Raw genomic sequence first — 13,996 nt, 5'->3', positions numbered from 1 at the left:
CGTGAATGTGAAAAACCATGGGAACACACCACGTGTGTGAGAGTGCAGATGTTGTGCATTGTTATCATTTCGTAGACAAGGATGAAATGCAGGATGCAGCCACATTGAATTTTTGTGCTTGTGTTTCTGTATTTTCAGACAGTTTAAAGTAAAAGTTCATGCTAAAAACCCATGCACGCCTGGAACGTTGTTCAATTCTCTAAGTGTGCAAGAATGTGCAGTTTAAAGTAAAAGTGTGCAAGAATGTACAGTTTAAAGTAAAAGTTCATGCTAAAAACCCATGCACGCCTGGAACATCGTTCAATTCTCTAAGTGTGCAAGAATGTGCAATACCTGTCTTTCATGTTCATTTTCATACAATGTCTGTCAATACCCTGTCAAATGCAGCTCATTTAAGTGCAGTATCTGGTTTATATATCGTATATCCTGTTTAGTACTGTTTGCTAGGTGCAATATCTGTTTAATACCTTTCACTTAGTGCAATATCTGATCAGAATAGTTCATCTTGCCTTGTTCACTGATACTTTACTGCTTATTTTATTCTATATCTAACACATATTTTATTCTATGACCGATTGCATCTTATTTCCGTCTGCTCTATTTTGCAAAGAGCAACAGTAATACCAAATTTCACCCCCTGGGGTTAATAAAGGATTCCTGATTCCTCATGCTTCAGACAGCTAAAGTAGACATCATTGTTTATAACTACCTTAAAATGTAATGCTGTGTTTTCCACTGACAATGAATTCAATCCACAATTTCAAGCTAATAATTGCCTTCTCTACCGTAACGTTGGAATAAAGAGAGTTCTTCACAGGGAGAACAGATATCTCTCTGTTGGTAAAGTGTAAAAATCCCCATTTTACATGTGAGGCAATAATCACCTTACCTAACTATTACCTGTCACTGACCACTGTGAACGTACACGTGAGAAGAGCTTAGTGGCCTTATCACAAACAAAGCAATGAAGCATGAAAAACAACTAGACGCTGAACTCCCACCGCCTTCTGTCCAAATCACACCCATTCATATCCCAGCATGCACCAACCTACTCTCAGTCACAGACAGTCATATCCCAAAAGCACAAAACAACCATCATTTTATGGGCTTCAGAAATGGCCTGTAGGGAAATATGTAGTTTAGTAAAATAAAAAAGAAAAGAAAAACACAATAATCAAGTTGAGGAATAATTTAGGCCACACAGGCACAAGCACATAAAAGCAGCATCCGGCACACACAGATTTATACACTAATACACATGCGCTCATACAGATCCACAGTCTTTTACACTTACACACACATTATCTTTACTGCTGTGTCACACACAAACATAAAGCTGCACACTTACACAAAACCCTCATTTATTCATTACCCAACTCCACCAAGAGATTATTCTTTCTTGTGAACTGATTAAAAATACCCAGCACCAGGAAAAAATAATAGAGGATTTGTTTTTCTTTCATAATAATTAGTTCAACTCTGCACTTAATGGGGACACAATTGCTTTAGCCTTGGAATACAAATGCTTAATTGGAGTAGAGGATAAAGAGATTGTGCTCAGTGTTCATGGTCCAGCTGAGAGGACTATTCCAGGAAGGGAAAAAAGATCAGGGAGAGCTGGCTTCACTTTGAAGGTTTTTGCAAAACATGTAGCTCAGATTACAGACAGACTGCTTTATTCCTATTTTTGAGACATTTTCACCTGAAGGTCTTGATTAGTGCGTCTAGTCAGGTTAAGTGTGTCTAACAATGTTTTTGTAGTTACTTTGATTCAACACCATGCTTTCGATGTTTTTTTCTTTTATTTTGTGGGCTTGAAAAAAAAAAGTTTGAAGAGAAAAGTAAGACATCAATTTGGAATTCAATATACTGAAAAAACATGCTGTGTTCATAATATAAGATCATCCCCATGAGCTCTTCTCCAGCTGATCTTTTCTCAGTCTATCCACCCGGGGCTGCTTGGTCAGGAGCCCCAAACTTCACTATCATCCAAGTCTTTTCGGAGTGTCAATTCAGTCTGTTCTGGCCACTGTCAAAGAGCTTCAAACTATGGATTTCATATGCAGTTGACATGGTATAAAGAGCATTAAAGTGGTGGTAAAGTGCCATAGGTGGGTCAAACAAGATATTATTTGGAGATCAGGGCTTAATTTTTTAAAAGGTAAATGTATCACTTACAACTGTCAAAAAACAATGAAAAATTTCCAATTATTGAGTTTGCTGTTTTAAACACCTACCCTCCACCAGTGATTTTAGGCAGGATAAAATAACTTAATGGTCAATCTCTTCTCTGATTCACTCTTTTGATTTTATTGTGATGATAGAAGAATCAATGTTAATTTACTTTGCTTCAATGTTAGCTAAAATTCTTACAAGAGCTTCTAAATGTTTAAGAAATTTGCTCTGATGCAGTTCATGAGTTATCAGTCTAAATATGTCCCAGGTAACATACAGCAGTTTTTGATGACTTGCTCTAGGCACCCATCCACACATCCTTACATACATCTGCTGTTATAGCAGAACAATATATACAGTGAAAATAATTGTTATTCCGTGCACTGGCATTAAAAGCATGAAATTAATGTAACAATTTATCAGCAGGCTAATTTACAATAAACTTTTTTTTTCTGACTGCTGATTTGATACGCTTTAGAAACGCTTACAGTAACCATAACACTTAATTTAAAGACTGCTTGGAATGCTTCCCATTGTTAATCAGCCACATCAGATCATTCACTAAGGCCATAAATATGTTTAATTCCAAGCACTGGCTATAATAAAGCTGTCTGCCCTTTCCTCCATCTTTTCTTGCTGGCACAACATCGCAGACTGTCTGTCTGAGCATTCCCTTCACTTGGCACCAAACCATAAGAATCCAGGCCAGCATTCCTGTCCTCTCACCCCTTTTTGCACGAACCTAAATCAATAGGACAAAAAGAATAAACAACATACGGTAAACCAATAGGAAACAAGAGCAAAGAGAGAAACTTCAAAAATAGAGAAAGGGAAAAAACAGAATACAGAGGAGCAAGGAGAGGAAAATTTGTATGCAGAAAAAGCAAAAAGAAGGTTGAAAAAAAGTTAAGAAGGATGAAAATAGGAGGGAGGTTCACATGGTCCTCTCATTGTGGCTAATTATTTCAAATTAAGGTCAATGTCTGAAGTGTCTCTGCCTAAAATGTCAAGTGCCTAAGCGGGAAACTTCACTGCTTCGTAAAAACACCAGACAGCAGTGATGAGGTAGATTTTACCTAACAGCTCACGACACCAATTTTCTAAAACTATAAACCAAGAACTAAGATTGGTTGTGGTAGACTTTTGGCAAAGAAATGAAGAAATTAAAGTTATCCATCATTCTGATAATAACAATTTATCCTCACAGTTTGGTGGAAATGGTTATCATTTCTTTATCATCTACTTATTAGGACAACTGCGGCAAAAAGTTGCTGTTTGAGAAACACTTACTGTAAATTGCAGAGTATTGAGCCATGTGTCTTGATATTGATCAGCTCTGTCGCTCCTGTTAATGAGGCCTGAGTATCAGCTATCCCTGATTACATCATAAAATTTACCAACTAATTACTCATAAACCCTGGGCAGTGAGTGGAAAATGAAAGGTTGAGATTATACAGATCAAATCTATCATTGTCAAATCTGGCTTTTAGAACAAACCTGTTACAGAAGAAAGAAGCTGTGAAATAAAATATATCACAAGCCACAGGATCAAATGCTGCTTAAAGGGGACATATCATGCTGATCCCTGATTTAATACTTACATATAATATAATAAATTTGAAAACAAGACCTTACACCCCCTGAATTTTCAAAAAATGAGATATTGTATTTTTTCTGATATCCTACAACGAGATTTGATGCCTCTGAAAATAGGTCATTGCCATTTGTCCGCAAGATTTCGACCTTTGTGACGACATGAGGATCCTTTCTTTTTATTGGAGTAATCTGATAAAGCAGCTCCTCCCCTGTGAAGTCAGTTAGTCACACAACCGCCACCGAGGGATACACCCACCAAGAGCCGAGTATAAACGTATAAACTATACATGTTACAGTACCGGTTTGACTCACCACACTGAAACGTCCTGAGATGATCTGTGTCGAGCTGGATTTTCTTCCTCCTGAGCTGCAGAACCGTCCGGGTCTGACTCTGGGTCCAATACAAAAGGACGTATCCTACACTCTGCCATTTTATTAGTGCTATCAATGCCTTACAGTGAAGTTTTGGCAAACAGCAAACTTGCTCGGTCTGCTCCATCCAATGTGGCGATTTTGTAAATACTGCCATTCTGCAAAAACCGCCCCCTGGCTCTACCCCCTCCACCCCTCTGATAGAACCGACCAATCAGAGCACAAAGGGCTGTGACGTTGCGAGGTTACTGGAGGTCACTCTGGAAACGGAGCGTTTCAACGAGAACTTCAGAATGGCCTAAAATGAGGATATTGAGAACGCTATTGTGGGGCAATGAAGGAACTAAATGAGTTGTACTGAGGGCAGAGATGCTTTACAGGCATCCTAGTCTGGCATAGTGAAAAGGAGAAACAAGCATGATATGTCCCCTTTAAAATCCCTTTCAGAGGGAATCCCACAATATAACACCAATACACTATCAATAAACAAGTTTATGGGCTGAAAAAAGCTCCAGGCTGTATATGTTTTTTTAAAACATTGCAATCTTTCTTCGACTTGTTGTGCCCCCGCAGTAACTGCTGAAAAATGATATGTTGAAAGACGACCAGAAGGCATTTTAGATATACTAGTTCCAGGTTAAACCTCTTCCTAAATCCTTCCCCCAAAGACATGGATTTTGTTTCTCATCATATCCCCCCATGTTTTTGTTTTTATTCACAGTTTGATTTTAACAGTTTCAAAACTGGTACCTACTTTTACCTACAGGCCAAAAGTTTCAATCACCAGTAGAACCACCTTTTGTACAATAACTGTAAGTCGAATGGGAAAGCTTGATTTACAGTGAGTGTCAAACCTGCCTTCTCATGGCCTGCAGCACAGAAATTTGAATTCTGTGGGTGGTGTAATGTATCCTCGCCTTTGGGAAACAAAAAAGAAAGATGCAAAGTGCAACTACAAACAGGGTTGTTTCCATTTACTTACTATCACTGACCTGTAAGACTAGATGAATCCTGTGTTCCCCTGTTAAAATACTGGGTAATTCTCATATCATTGTATTTAAGAGGGAATATTTTGCGTCGCATATTTTAAACAACATGAATTAATAATGCCTAACGTTCATACTAAATATATGCAGACATCTAAACTTCAGCATATTTACAAGTTCTAGAAATTCTTGAATCTGTCTGTAAACTGCAAATTGGTCTGTTCTAAAAATAGCATGAGATCATCACAAAATCCTCACTGCACTTGAAATAATGAGGTCACTACATAGGGATCTCCTAACTGGTTCAACACATTTAAGAGGTGGGGCTTCAAAAACACCAGAGTCTGCCCATAGCTCTACCCCTGACAGATCTGCAGGAAGCTGGCCAATCAGAGTGAATGGGGTTTGAGGAGCAGGTATCCTTAAAGAGACAGCAGTTAAAAGAAGTAATTCAGACAGACGCTAAAAATAGGTTTTTGTTTTAACTATTTATTTATTTGTCTATTTTTTTAAACTGTTTTTTTTTGTCTGTGAATCATGAAGCTACTATGGACTATGGGACACCATAGGAAGACCTATCCATCCATTTTCTATAAAGTCTATCCTGTTCAGGGTTGCAGGTTGCTGGATCCTATCCCAGCTGTCTTTAGGTGAGGTAGGGTACACACTGGATTGGTCGTTAGTCAATCACAGGGCTGGCACATAGAGACAGACAACCTTTCACGCACACACTCACACCTACAGACAATTTAGAGTGACCAGTAAACCTGAGGAGCATGTTTTGGGATTGTGAGAGGAAGATGGAGTACCTGGAGAGAACCCATGCATGGGGAGAGCATGCAAACTCCACACAGCAAGGCCCACCTGGTAAATTGGAAATTGAACTGGTGACCTTCTAGCTGGGAGGCTGCAGCACTAACCATTGAGCCACAATGCAGCCTTTTTTTCCAAACCAATTCCCCAAATTGAACCTTAAATATTGTCCTTTCTCTGTAATTACACTTCATCAGTCTGTGAGAGCAGATGCTAGTTTGTTACCAACAGAGCACAGGGAACATAGCTGACAGTTGTGTCAGTGTCAGTCTATGACTGAGACAGACCGTGTGGGTCTGTGTGACGATTGTGTCAGGCATTTATGTGGGTCTGCCCGACAAGAAGTTTGATGGCTGTCAGGCATGCGAGTGAGTGTGTTTATGTGTCTGTAGGGGAGGGAGATGGGACATTTGACAGATATGTTTGTGTATGTAACACAAAGAGAGGCGGCGTTCTCCAGTGTTTGACAGTGAGCTGTCATTGGGGGGAAGTCTGAGGACTGTTTCTGTCTGAAAACTGTGAGCTCTGAAACTATTTATCGATGCCATATACATATATATACACATATATAAACCTAGTTGACGTGTCTTTTTCTTCAAAGACAGTTATTTTTGAAAAGCTGTTTAGTGTTGCTTTGACAGAACTGTAAAATGGCTTGTTAGCTTTTGTCACTGCACCCTTAGGGTACGCCAAAGGGCAGGGAACTGAGTTCATGACAAGAGAAATAATACTTCCCTGAGCCCCAAAAACTCTAATAAGAACAGTAAACAGTTCTCCAGTCCAGCCCACTGGCTTTTGGATGCCCAAAACTGGGGCACCATAGGGACTTGAGATGGGAACCAAAGACTTGCCAGTTGGTGTCAGGTTATGCATTTTGAGAACTCGTAGAAGTCCCATGTTGGCAGCAGAGATGAGAAATTTGACAAACAAATTGATGAACTGTTTTAACACGGGTTGGATTTCTGTTCTTCACAAATGGTAACTATGAAGAACTTTACATCTTTTTGAGAAACACTGAAAATAATTCAAAGAGTCAAACACAACTGTAACTGTCACTTTACCAATGCTTTCTTAGTTTTTATCAAACACTCATCTTAGTTATCAGTTATGATCAAAGTTTTGATATCTAGAACCTCTGATGATGGTACTGTGACTCATCAAGTAAGGTACTAGAAACCTGCCTCTATCCGCTAGCTGACAACTTGACGCTGTTTACACCAGATAGAGAACCATCAATACTTATAGTACCATTAACCTCTCAGGAAAGGTTCTTAATCATGCATGTCATCTTGATTTAAAGCTTGACCTACAAAAGCAACTGGTGGTTAGAGCTTGAAATGTGACAATGGTTGTCACATGATACAGTGGTTGACCTGGTTTCTGGGAGTAGCTGAAGTCTTCAGTCATCTGTGAGTTACTGGGGTCATTGGAGATTATGTGGCCTTTGAGAGGAGAGGTGAAACATCTTAAATAAACCATTCTCCCTTTCAGAATAAGCTTTGAAAACACTCTTAAACACAGTTTTAGTAAAAAAATATACCACATTTTTTGTACCCTAAACCTAGCTAAACTGTGGCCATTTGTTAACAAAAGTTAATCAGCTGTAATGGCCTGCATGTTATAAAAACACTTTTCCCAGTAAAATTGAATTCTTGGAATGCTTACAGATCAAACGTGGCTTGAATTCTTGATTTTTAGACTTGGCAGAGCACTTTCTCCAACTGATAAGTTTGACTCTTCATTGGTATCCATTGACTTGACTTACTTGAGATTAACATTTGGAGCTGGCTTTTTCATCGTCCAACAGATTTATAGCAACACCTCCTTCTTTTGCATCCATGTTCCTCATGTCCTGCATCTAACTAGACACCTGCTTATCCGTATCATTTTTACTTTTTTTATTACAACAAAGTTGTTGCCCAGTTGAAATGAAGACAGCCCAAAATATGTTACTTTTTCTCTAACTTCCACCCAGTGTTTTCCAGTTACATCCAAACAAACCTCTACTTTTCTGCACTTTTAAGCCCCCCACCCACCCACCATTTCTCTGTATCACTCCAAGCACACAAACACACAAACAGGTCTTGTTAACAAAGAGACAGACCCAGATTGATTGACTCAGCAGGCGAGGAGACAGGCTGCCAATAGAAGTAACTCAACACACAGCCCCAATTCCACACCTTAGAACAAAACTCACATGTTACCTTAATTACCTTGGATGGTTAATTGTTGCTCTCTGTGTGGGGAAATTAATGAGATGGACACACAAGAGATTAGACTGATCTTTGGCAGCCCAGTGACTAAAGACTGGGATTTCACATCACGCAAAAAGAAGCACTTAGGAGAAGTATGCTAACAGTCATTCAAAAATGTTTTTGCTACAAAAGACTGTTTGTGATAAGCCACCTTTTTTGGTTCTCTCTTCAATGAATGGGATAACTAAGGCAGGATAACAACAGTATCAGTGGTGACATATTAATTTAGGTAACACAGCAATATTTGCACATAGGTTGCCAAAATTTCTGCACATCTAGTTATTTAAGTATCTTAGGGGGTTTTGGTTGTTTGTTAGGTGGACCTACGGGGGCCACCAGTTTCCAAAGCCCCTGCTTTGGGGGTTGCGTGGTTGAAAGTTTTGGGAACCCCTGCTGCAGATTGACCTTTTTCCCATCAGTTACTATGAAAGGGGCAGGCTTTTTGACTCACGCTGCTCAAGGGAACTGCCATGTTTTTCATCTTTTGCAATCTGTGGCCATGTATATCGTGCAGTGGCGAAAAAGTGAAAACTTAACTGAAGCAGATAATTCAAAGATGGCTCCCCTCCCTCCATCTGAGGTGAAAAGCCATAAATACAGGTATTATTGTTCTGTATGAGAAAAGAGACCTGAACATCATCTTTACTTATGATTGATGTTTATCTTTAACTTAACATCAAAGCTTTTTCTCTTTCTTTGATTTGCTCTTGTTTTTGAAGTTTCATCATCTTTGTTCATTGATCTTTTCTTTGTTTGTATGGCTGTTGTGACTGTTTACACAAAACCAAGCAGAGACATAGGGAGAAAGAATCAACACCTCTGTCTAGCTGAATCACTATTTACGCAACCTTGCACAAATATTTTTTTTTTCTTTTTTGAGAGTGTTGTCTTGTCATTTGGTTCCCAGTTACAAAAAGTAAAGCAAATGCAAGGGCTTTTGTCAGTGGACATCCATTATGTGCTTCATTGGAAATAGCGGGGATGTTTCTCTCTTTCTTTCTTTTCTTTTCTTTTTTATAAGTAGAGCTGCTCAAGGTGATTATCAATAATAAGTGTATTAGCTACAGGATACGATATCCTTTGATTAGAACTTGCCTGAGAACTATAACAAAAGCTGGGCAAACAACTGATGCAGTAGGGGTTATCCCTGCCATGTAATTTAACTGATTTTATGAAACTCTTACCCAGACACTGATGCTGGTGAAAGAGGGCTTAAGTATTGAAAAGTATTTACATTGTGGAACTGGGTCCAGGTATCCAAGGTTTCTGGAATTGTTAAGATATGATCATTTTGGGTCCTAATGGTAACATACATTTTTCAGGATTAAACCTCAGTGAGTATTCTGCAGTGCACTTCAAGTTATTTGTATCTACTAGGACCTGCACTTTTGCTTTATGTCAAGAGAAATCATGTCCCCTCTGACAAAACACAGCATGAACTTTAGGGAATGTTCTTTCTTCAATGTGCAGCGGTTTCCTGTTTATAAAAATGCTCCTGTCAAGCCTGTAGCAATGCCCTGTGTCAGGCACTAAACACAGTTCAGTTCAGAGAGGTCCCCTCCAGCCCTGGCTCCTACAGGGGAGTCCCTGTGGTGAGCCAACAGCGTTTAGGTTTTCAACTGTACGTTATTGTTTTATATTCTATTGAATGTGTTTTTTTTTTCTTCTTTCACTAATTACAATATTAAAGGCCTGATCTACTAAGATCCCAAATAACAAGCACTAAATTGGTTGTACAAACTAAAAAACTGCATGTGCCATTAATGGGCATGATCTACTGAGACTGCATGCACATTTGATAAAAGGTGCAAAACTGTTCAATTTAAATGAGCGCTTGGTACCTGCTGTCACCATGAAGAGTTTGGGAGAGCACAGTGACTGTAAATGAAAAATGAAGTTTGAAGCCATGGAGCTGGAGGAATCAGATGAATGGGGTACAGGCTATCGCACAAGAAGTGAGAGCTCTGTACAATGTGGTGCGTGGCCTCCGTCGCGACACTTGGGCCATGGTTGTACACATGAAGAAGCCAGTCAGTGGTGTGTCCACTCTGACAATGACGGTCAATGCCCTGGCAACAGTCCGGAGGTCATTCAGTGGCAGTGGTCCTTCAACTGAGCTGCCGGCAAATCAAGAGGGAGGCTCAGAAATGGCCTTGTTGATCCACCTTTTTTTATTTCTGACTGTCCAAATATGTTAACACGCACATGGAAGATTCTCCCTCTTGTCTGTCATTGCACCTCTCCTCCCTTTGCATCCCCTCATCCCAGAATTTTGCAAGTTCAGATGATCTGCATGTATTCTGTCCTAGTCTTAATGGTCCAGCAGCGAGGGCAGGCTAATTTTCTCTTTCTCTATAAAAATCCTCGACAGGGAATCATAAATAAATAAGAACCAGGATCAATGCAATCTACGATGCGAATGATACCCGACCCTAGGTGCGGGTATCACTCATTTAGCAAATTTCAAGTGCACTACTCTAGTGTCAGAAACACAATTATTAATATTATTCATATTTTTTATTTTAAAATCCAAAGTTTTTGCGGGTTGAAGCAATTTTAAGCAACCATTCCTTTCCATGACCTGACTTACTCAGAAATGGCTTAAGGGTTTTTTGTTTGTTTTTTTTCTGACAGCTCAGTCTTCTGAGCAGCAACAGCAGAAACAGCAGCGTTCGGCATGACAGTGGACTCAATGATGAGGGATGCTGCTGGTATGCTCTGATACAGAAATGTCCTGAAGTACTGATGACAGCAGTGGGTCTCTGTTAGTGGGCATGAGCTCACAGCGTACACCTCTGCACCACCAGGTAACCTCTTCCTGCTCTTCAGCTAGCACAGAGGTTTCTCCCACTCTCAAGCTTACTCATTTGTTATTAGTTTGGTTGTTTCTTTAGCCTCTTTTGAAGCCTGCAGTCTCAAACAGTTGATTTGTGCCAAGTGAGCTGAGCTTACCAGCCTCTCATGTGGGTACTACAATTACTATTGACAAGTACTGAGCTTAGAAAACATACCATCCCTCTAAGGCCCAAACAGCAGCTACTAAAAGGGCAACTGAGAAAAACCCTCAAGGTTCATTAGCCTTTTCTGTTAAGAGGACTTCTGTTTATCCCCAGCTTTTCAAATAAGGGTAAATAGAAGTTTCAACAGTCCATAAATACACTGTAATACACAAGAAAAGTCGATAAACGGAGAAACCTTGCTCTTTTTTAGGGAAAAATAAGTGAGATAAAATAGGGTAAGGTTGGGTGCTTCAGGAATGTTGTAAAAGATGTTAGAGAGAAACAAGAAGACGCAGAGTTGCTGTTGTGTGTCCAGGAGATTAGCAGCTCTGGGAGGAGGGTGTTAATGTCCTCATGCTTTGGTGAACATGCAGTGTTTTTCTCAAAGTACAGATATAAGTCAACTGCATCTGCACAATGGCAGCATTTAGAAATTAGAAACAAAAAAGTTAAAAAGTGCACTTCACTGTATGAATCAGACCTAACAGCACATGGCCTTTTGATTCTTTTTTTTATGATTCAGTGTTTGCTTCTTTTGAATTCACCTTAAAACACAACAAAGACCCTAAATCTCTCCATTAGTTCAACATGATGTGTTGAAATTCTGCAGCAGTCTTCAGCCAAGGAGTCTGTCAGATCAAAGGTGGGCTTCAACCTTACAGCCATCTCTGTTTGGAAACTAGGGAGCTAGTTAACAATGTTTTCTTTTGTTTTCACTCTCACATATGTGTTTTTCTTTGAAGAGAAAATTACAGACAGTGCACATACATTGATAAGTATTTGGTAACAGAGACAAAACCCCTGAGAACCGTTTTCTCTGTGATTAGAGTTTGCTCAGTATTATATTCTGTGTTAGATAAAATTGAACTTGTATATTGTGCTTTTTATGATTTATATCCTATAGGTGATTTAAAACAGTTTTTCTCCCTCTGGTGTTGTAGAAACCCTTATTTCAACCTCTGTCTGAAACACTTAGTGTTAGCTGCAGTCTCTCTACGGCTCCTTGCTCCATGAATGCCCTTCCCTCTGAATGACAATATGTAGTGTGAACATCCAGCACTGTCACTTTACATCCATGTTTAAAATATAAGAAAGCGTTCACGTTTTCATTCACACTAAGCCAACACATGACTATTTCATAAAGTTTTTTAGTTGTTAATTGTGGGCTACCCACAAAGTGTTTAACTCTGAAATTCCAACTTACATCTGCTGACTTGACTGTTTTGTTTCCTTCTGATTGCTTACTTGACACATTCAAATCAAATACCAAAAGCGAACCATTGTATGTAAGACATAGAAATAAGGGAGGAGTTGATGTCTTAGGACCGTTTAAATCAGGGGTGGCCAACCTGCAGCTTACGGGCCATGTGTAGCTCTTTGCCTTTCAGTGTGTGGCTCTTTGATCCATTCATGAAAATATATATGCATATTGTAAATATATTGTTATGAATAGTGGTATGCTGTTCTAATGAGAACTCTAAAATATTGATATATTGATGCCAATGTTGGGATCAGTAAAGGTCAGTACTTAGGTGATGAGATTGATACTTAAGTTTCAGTTTCTCTTCTGTACATGTGCTCATAGCTATCTATCCAGATGGATAGATGGATGAAACTTTGTATCTTCTGCAGTAAAACAGAAATTTGTCTTTTGACACAGCTCCAAGTACAAATCAAAACACACTCACAATCTTGCTTTTAAAATTGGAAATGTATTGATTTTCATTTATGACATTTGATTTTTGTGTGAGAGAACGTGTTTGTAGTACCACAGTAAACTTGGGCTCTTGGTCTCTGACTGGTTGGCCACCCCTGGTTTAAATCAAGGGACCAGATTCTTATTTGATGCTTATCTCATGTCAAAACAAATCTAAATATACTGGTCGTATAATAAATTACATGTTATTTCATTGGCCTTGGAAACTCAAATCTTAATTTAAGTGAACAAGTATTTCCCAAACCTGGAAAAAGGCACATCTTTGACTCTGATCTATGATACCTCCTGGCAGTTAAATTTAAATGCTAATGTGTGTAGCAGTGTGCCAGCACACACATTCTAAGCTGCCAGGGCTAACTGACAACTGACTGCCGCACCCACTTAAAGCTGAAGACCTTTAGTAGAAATGTGCAGAGTAGAAACACAGGTTAGGGATGCACAGGTAGAATTTCTTTCGTCCACTTTGGAGGCAGTCAATGTCTAACGACTACAAAGTTTGGTTAAGAAAGTGAGAGCTGACAGAGTGAACAAGACATCCTGGCATTCTCGAGTTATCTGGAGTTAAGCATGGCACCTAACGTGTTGCATTAGAGCCCTGCCCACCATGTAGAGATTCTAATTTGCATAACCACCTGTTTATGTTACTACATTATCCCTCGCTGCTTATCAATGCAGAACGCAGTATGTAAGAAAGTTTTCCCAACAGCTGGAAAAATTGGCAACTGAGGTGAGCAGAGTTAAAAAAAGCCAAACTCAACTTTTTTTCTGTCTTTTTCTTTCTTTCTTTCTTTCTTTCTTTCTTTCTTTCTTTCTTTCTTTCTTTCTTTCTTTCTTTCTTTCTTTCTTTCTTTCTTTTTGTGGTGGGATATCTTGAATGAGGCTGCTTTATTCCTCATGCACTGATGTGCCACCTGCTTTAAGGTCTGCTGGAGTTGAGAGTAGATAGTGAGGAAGACAGCAACCAACCCTGAAAGGATGCTTTATGGTCCTGATTGGCAAAAGTGACAAATACAGAAAGACAGTCAGTACAGAGTTGTGGACTTTTTCTGACTCGCTCAGTCATCATTGGGTTCTCACCACCTC

The sequence above is a fragment of the Halichoeres trimaculatus genome, unplaced genomic scaffold (genome assembly GCF_033239565.1).
Source record: "Halichoeres trimaculatus isolate MK-OKI-2021-1 unplaced genomic scaffold, fHalTri1.1 fHalTri1_scaffold_8, whole genome shotgun sequence".
In the NCBI taxonomy this organism is placed as follows: Eukaryota; Metazoa; Chordata; class Actinopteri; order Labriformes; family Labridae; genus Halichoeres; species Halichoeres trimaculatus.
This window is presented reverse-complemented; position numbering follows the sequence as displayed.